The sequence below is a fragment of the Galeopterus variegatus genome, unplaced genomic scaffold (assembly GCF_000696425.1).
Source record: "Galeopterus variegatus unplaced genomic scaffold, G_variegatus-3.0.2 Scaffold2599, whole genome shotgun sequence".
In the NCBI taxonomy this organism is placed as follows: domain Eukaryota; kingdom Metazoa; phylum Chordata; class Mammalia; order Dermoptera; family Cynocephalidae; genus Galeopterus; species Galeopterus variegatus.
The window spans coordinates 137466-143276 of record NW_007728710.1 but is presented as its reverse complement, the minus strand read 5'-3'; positions in this window follow the sequence as shown (position 1 = coordinate 143276).

Sequence of the window (5811 nt, the reverse complement as noted above, 5' to 3'; positions counted from 1 at the left end):
AATGATTTCAGTTTTTTAAATTTTTTTTTAAATTTAAAAACTTTTAAAGTTTTTAAGTTAAAAAAATTGGAAATTAAAAAAAACCTAAATTTAGAAAATTTTTAAAATTTAAAATTTTTTTTTAATTTAAAAAATATTTTTAAGTTTTAAAATTTATAACTTTTTACATAAAATTTTATTTTTTTTCAATTTTTTTAATTTTAAGTTTCTTAATTTGCTGAGACTAGACCTAATATGTGGTCTATCCTAGAGAATGTTCCATGTGCTGATGAGAAGAAAGTAGATTCTTGATTTGTTTGATGAAATGTTGTGTACATATTTGCCTGGTGCAGTTGGTCTAAGGTGTAGTTTAAATCCTGTCTCTTTGTTGATTTGTTGTCTGGAAGATCTGTCCCATACCGAGAGTGGGGTGTTTGGGTCACCCACTATTAATGTATTAGGGCCTATTTCTTTCTTTAGGTCTAAGACTGTTTGCTTTATATATCTGGATGCTCCAGTATTGGGTGCATACATGTTTATGATTGTTATGCCTTCTAGCTGGATAGATCTTTTTATCATTATACAGTGGCCTTCTTTGTCTCTTTTTATGTTTTTTTGGTTTAAAGTCTACTTTATCCAATGCAAGAATAGCTACTCCTGCTCATTTTCGGTTTCCATTTGCATGGTACATCTTTTTCCATCCCTTCTCTTTTAATCTGTGTGTGTCTCTACAGGGGAGGTAGGTCTCTGGAAGACAGCATATACTTGGGTCTAGCTTTTTAATCTAATCAGTCAGTCTCTGTCTTCTAAATAGGGAGTTTAATTTGTTCACATTTAGGGTAATTATTGACAGGTATTGTTTAATTCCTGTCATTTAATTGCTTTTTGTTTAGGTGTTTTAAATATCTTTTGATCATTACTTTCCCTTTTATTTCTCTTCTTCAATGTTGGAAATTTGAGGTGGCATGATTTAGCTTCTTTTTCTTTCTCACTGGCATTTTCATTTTAACAGTGGGTTATGCTCTTTCTTTTGTATCCATGATAGTGATCATCATTATTCAGATTCCAGATGAAGGATTCCCTTGAGAATTTCTTGTATGGCTAGTTGTATGGTGGTGAACTCCCACATTTTTTGTTTGTCTGGGAAATACACTATTTCTCTCTCACTTCTGAAGGAGAGCATTGCCAGGTAAAGAATTTTTGGCTGACAATTTTTTCTTTTAGTCTTTTGAATAATTAATTCCTCTTTCTTCTGGCCTGTTGGATTTCAGTTGAGAAGTCTGCTGTTACTCTGATGGGGGTTCCCTTTAGGTGACTGATGCTTTTCTCTTGCTGCTTTTAGAATTATCTTTTCCTTTGAGCTTTGCAAATTTGACTACAGTGTGCTTTGGAGAGGATATTTTTAGATTGAATCTGTTTGCAGACATTTGAGCTTCCTGGATCTGAAGGTCTGCATCTCTCCCTACACCTGTGAAGTTTTCTGTTATTATTTCCTTGAGTAGTTTTTTAATACCTTTTCCATTCTTCTTTGCTTCTGGAGTACCCACAATTCAGATGTTAGAGCACTTGAGGTTGTTGGCGAACTCTCTTAGATTTTCCTCATTATTTTTAATTCTTTTTTATTTTTCTTTTTTTTTTTTGTCTGACTGTGTTATTTCAAAAAAAACATCTTTGAGATCTGAAATTCTTTCTTCTACCTGCTCTAGCCTGCTGCTCAAGCTATGTTTTTTTTTTTGTTTGTTTTTTTTTTTTTGTCTTTTTTCGTGACTGGTAAGGGGATCGCAACCCTTGGCTTGGTGTTACCCGCACCACGCTCAGCCAGTGAGTGCACTGGCCAGTCCTATATAGGATCTGAACACACGGCGGAAGCATTGCTGTGCTCCCAGCACCGCACTGTCCCGAGTGCGCCACGGGGCTGGCCCTATCTGTTGTTTTTTATTTCACTGAGTGAATCTTTCATTTCTAGGAGTTCTGCTACACTCTTTTAAAAGATTTTTATCTCTTTTTAAATTTCCTCCTTCATATTCTGGATATTTTTTCTTGTTTCCTTGTGTTCTCTAATTGAGTCTTCTTTTATTTCTTCAAGCTTTCTTAAGATCATTTATAGGAATTCCTTTACAGACATTTCAAGGATTCCCTGTTCTATGGGATCTGGAATTTAAGCATTACTGTATTCCTTCAGTGGTTTCATATCTTCTTGTTTGTTTGTAGTTCTAGTATTTTTTTGTTGATGTTTGGCCATTGGGTAGAGGACTTGTTTCTTCTATTACTCTGGGATTGGCTATAAGGATAAAGATTTCTTCCTCTATTTGCAGGCTCTACTGGTGACTCTTCTAATATCAGTGTAGTTGAGTGAGTGGCAGGTTGTCTATACAGTGGCCCTGGCTGCTCTTGTGGAGGAACTGTCCTTGTGGTGATAGTAGGTATGGTGGTGGCTATATTATACCACCTCAGCTCCTGTTCCAGCTTTCTGTGTCTGTAGACTGAGCCCCTGGAACCGCATGGGGCTCAGCTCACCTCAGCACCTGCTGGGGCTGTGGGTGCTTCCCTCCTAAATGGGGTACATTTTAAAAACTCATAGTACAGTGCTCAAAATCCGTGTAGTTTATTATATGTAAATTATACTTCAATAAATTTCAGCTACGATCAGATAAAAAGAGAGTTGTAATTATACATGGGGATTGATGGCCTCAGAAATATTGTAGGGTGAATAGAGGATTTTACTTTTATAATTAAAACTTAAAGTTTAAAAATATTTTAATGTGCATTATTTTATTTAAACTTTACAGTATGATGTGTTGCTATTATCTCTACTTTGTACATGAGGTCTTCTGACTTCATGTTTGGTTCTGTTCAAATAGTTAGGTACTTCATGAGTCAGAAATTCTACAAAATGTAACATAGTTGAAATAATATCTTCATGTAATCCAGAATTGTAAGGCCCCATAGAAGACCCCAAAGGAGGCACTCCCTAAAACATGGCACTTTTCTCTTCTGGGTCCTAACAATCTCGCCGGCGCCAAGCTGCAGCCTATCAGAAATCATTACCCACCCCTGGCCAATCAACTACCGCCCCGTGTACTAACCACCCTCTCCTGGAACCTGGCTCTATATAAATGTATGCTTCTCCCCCGAATAAAGCAGAACTTCTCCGGTGAACTGTCAGCTCAGGTCCTGTCATTCTTTCATTGGTGCCGAAACTTGGGAGGAGCTCACCCCTTACCCGAGGCGACTCCTTCTCAGACCTCCTTCACTCTCTCCACGGTTCCCGCTGCTGACGCTTCGCCCTCATCCATTTTCTCTGGCACTGGCTCTCTGCACCCACCACCGGCTCACCTAAACGTAAGTCTCTCTCCGGGGGCACCATCTTAGGCTGGGCTACCATAATCATCTGGTATCCCTCTGACGCCTGGCCCTAAGACAGAGAATACACCCCACCACAGCCTTCAGAGCACTGGGCAGACCCCTAGGTATTCTCTCATCACATTAGGAAAAACCTAAAAACCTTGTCTTTAGAGCCTGATATCAAGCCCAAGCTCCTTATAAAATTTTGCACACAAGATTGGCCTCAATACCAATTAGATAATCAAAACAGATGGCCACTGGAAGGCACACTAAACCCCGATATTCTTCGAGATTTATTCAACCTCTGCCAGCGCCAGAGAAAATGGAAGGAGATTCCCTACGTTGAGGCTTTCCGCCTACTTGCCCAAAATCCCTCTCTCTGTCTCACCTGTTCTCCCTCCCAGGTTCTCCTTGCTTCCAAACCCCCTCTATCCTCGCTGCCTCCATTATCCCCTACTTCTGATGGTTTTGACCCTGCGGATGAACCTCCTCAGTACAGACCCCCTCCTCCTGTAGTTCCGTTCCCTGAACCCCTGCAGCGGCTCACTCCACCCCCATCTTCTGCTCCACCTAACCCTCCCACTCTCATTCCTTCTCCCTCCCCGTCTGCCTCTTTCAGACCCCTCCGTAACTCGTTCCTGAGGATTCCTCCCTTCCTCTACCATGGCTCCTCTCCATGAAGTAGCTGGTGCTGAAGGGGTTGTTAGGGTACATGTTCTCTTTTCACTAGCAGACCTTACTCAATTAAAGAGAAAATTAGGATCATTTACCACTGATCCTACCACTTACGTTAAGGAATTCCAATGGGTTCTCCAGGCCTACAGTCTCACCCACCATGACATTTACATGCTACTGGCTAACATCCTCCTTCCTGAAGAGCGCCGCCGCATCTGGGATGCAGCCCAAGCTCATGCAGATGAAAACCATCGTGTTAATCCCACCTTCCCAACCGGCCCACATGCAGTTCCTGAGCAGGATCCACATTGGGATTATAATACAATCCAGGGTATTCATGCACGAGACCAATTTGCCTCCTGCCTAATAACAGGTCTTAAAAAAGCTGCCCTCAAAGTTGTTAATTTCCAAAAGGTCCAAGAAATTCTCCAAAAAAAGGTGGAAACTCCATCCGAGTTCCTCAATTGACTAACTCAGGCTCTCCAGCAATACACCAACCTGGATCCCTCCTCAGAGGAGGGATACTATGTCCTCATGACATACTTTTTGGCTCAAGCCTACCCCAACATTAAAACTAAATTAAAAAAACTGGACAGGGCCCCGCTACTCCACAGACCGAGATCTTATCAGTGGCCTTTAAGGATTTCCACAACAGGAAGGAGGAAAAAGAATGACGAAAACAAAAGGCTGACCTGGCCAATTTTTAGATGTTGGCCCAGATAATCAGATCGTCTCCTGGATGCTTTTCTGGGCCCTCTGCCTCCAAAACTCCCCCTGGGGCATGCTTCAAATGTGGAAAGGAAGGTCACTGGTCACAATCCTACCCCTCGCCCGGACCACCCACCACTCCATGCCCCAAGTCTCAAAGAAGGGGACATTGGGGCTCCAACTGCCCATTCACCCGAAGGGGATATTGGCCAACCAAACCCCAGCTCTCCCGGGCATCTCAGACACCTTTGTTGGGATTGGCCGAGGAATATTGAAGGGGCCCTGGGTCCTTCCAGACCATTACCACAAAAAGCAAACCCAGGGTAACTATTATTGTAGATGGCCGTCCTATTTCCTTCCTCTTAGACACAGGGGCCACATTTTCAGTCTTAAAGGAATTTAAGGGACCAACTACACCCAGTAGCTCTCCTACAGTCAGGGTTGGAGGAAAGCAAATTTTTCCCCAAAAACACCTCCATTAACCTGTCACATCGAGGGCGTCCCATCCTCTTTCTCTCATTCCTTCTTAGTCATGCCCCAATGTCCCAACCCTCTATTGGGAAGAGATATTCTTGCCCAATTACATGTTTCCATCTCTGTATCCCCCTCCTCCTCCTCTGTAGCCTCATTCCTTTTAGCCCTCATTTCCGAAGATGACAAAGACGCACCTTACCCCTCCTTAATTCATCCCATCAACAACATAAGCCCAAATATCCCTCTCTGAAGTTACTTATCTAGGATTTGAATTATCTCCTTCTCAGAGGAGATAGGGTACAGCTTTTAGAGTCTCTACCCATTCCAAAAACTAAAGCAGAAATTCTATCCTTCTTAGGCCTAGCGGGATACTTTAGAGCATGGATCCCAAATTACTCTTCATTGGCCCGCCCACTATATGCCCTTGTGAAAGGAGACCAAAATGAACCCCTATCATCTTCACCAGATAAGCCATTCCAAAAACTCCGCCAGGCTCTTGTCATGGCCCCTGCTTTACACCTGCCCGACCTCACTAAACCCTTCTCCCTTTACGTACATGAAAGGGACAGACAAGCCCTGGGTGGGTTAGGACAAACATATGGCCCCTCCTTCACCCCAGTAGCATACTTG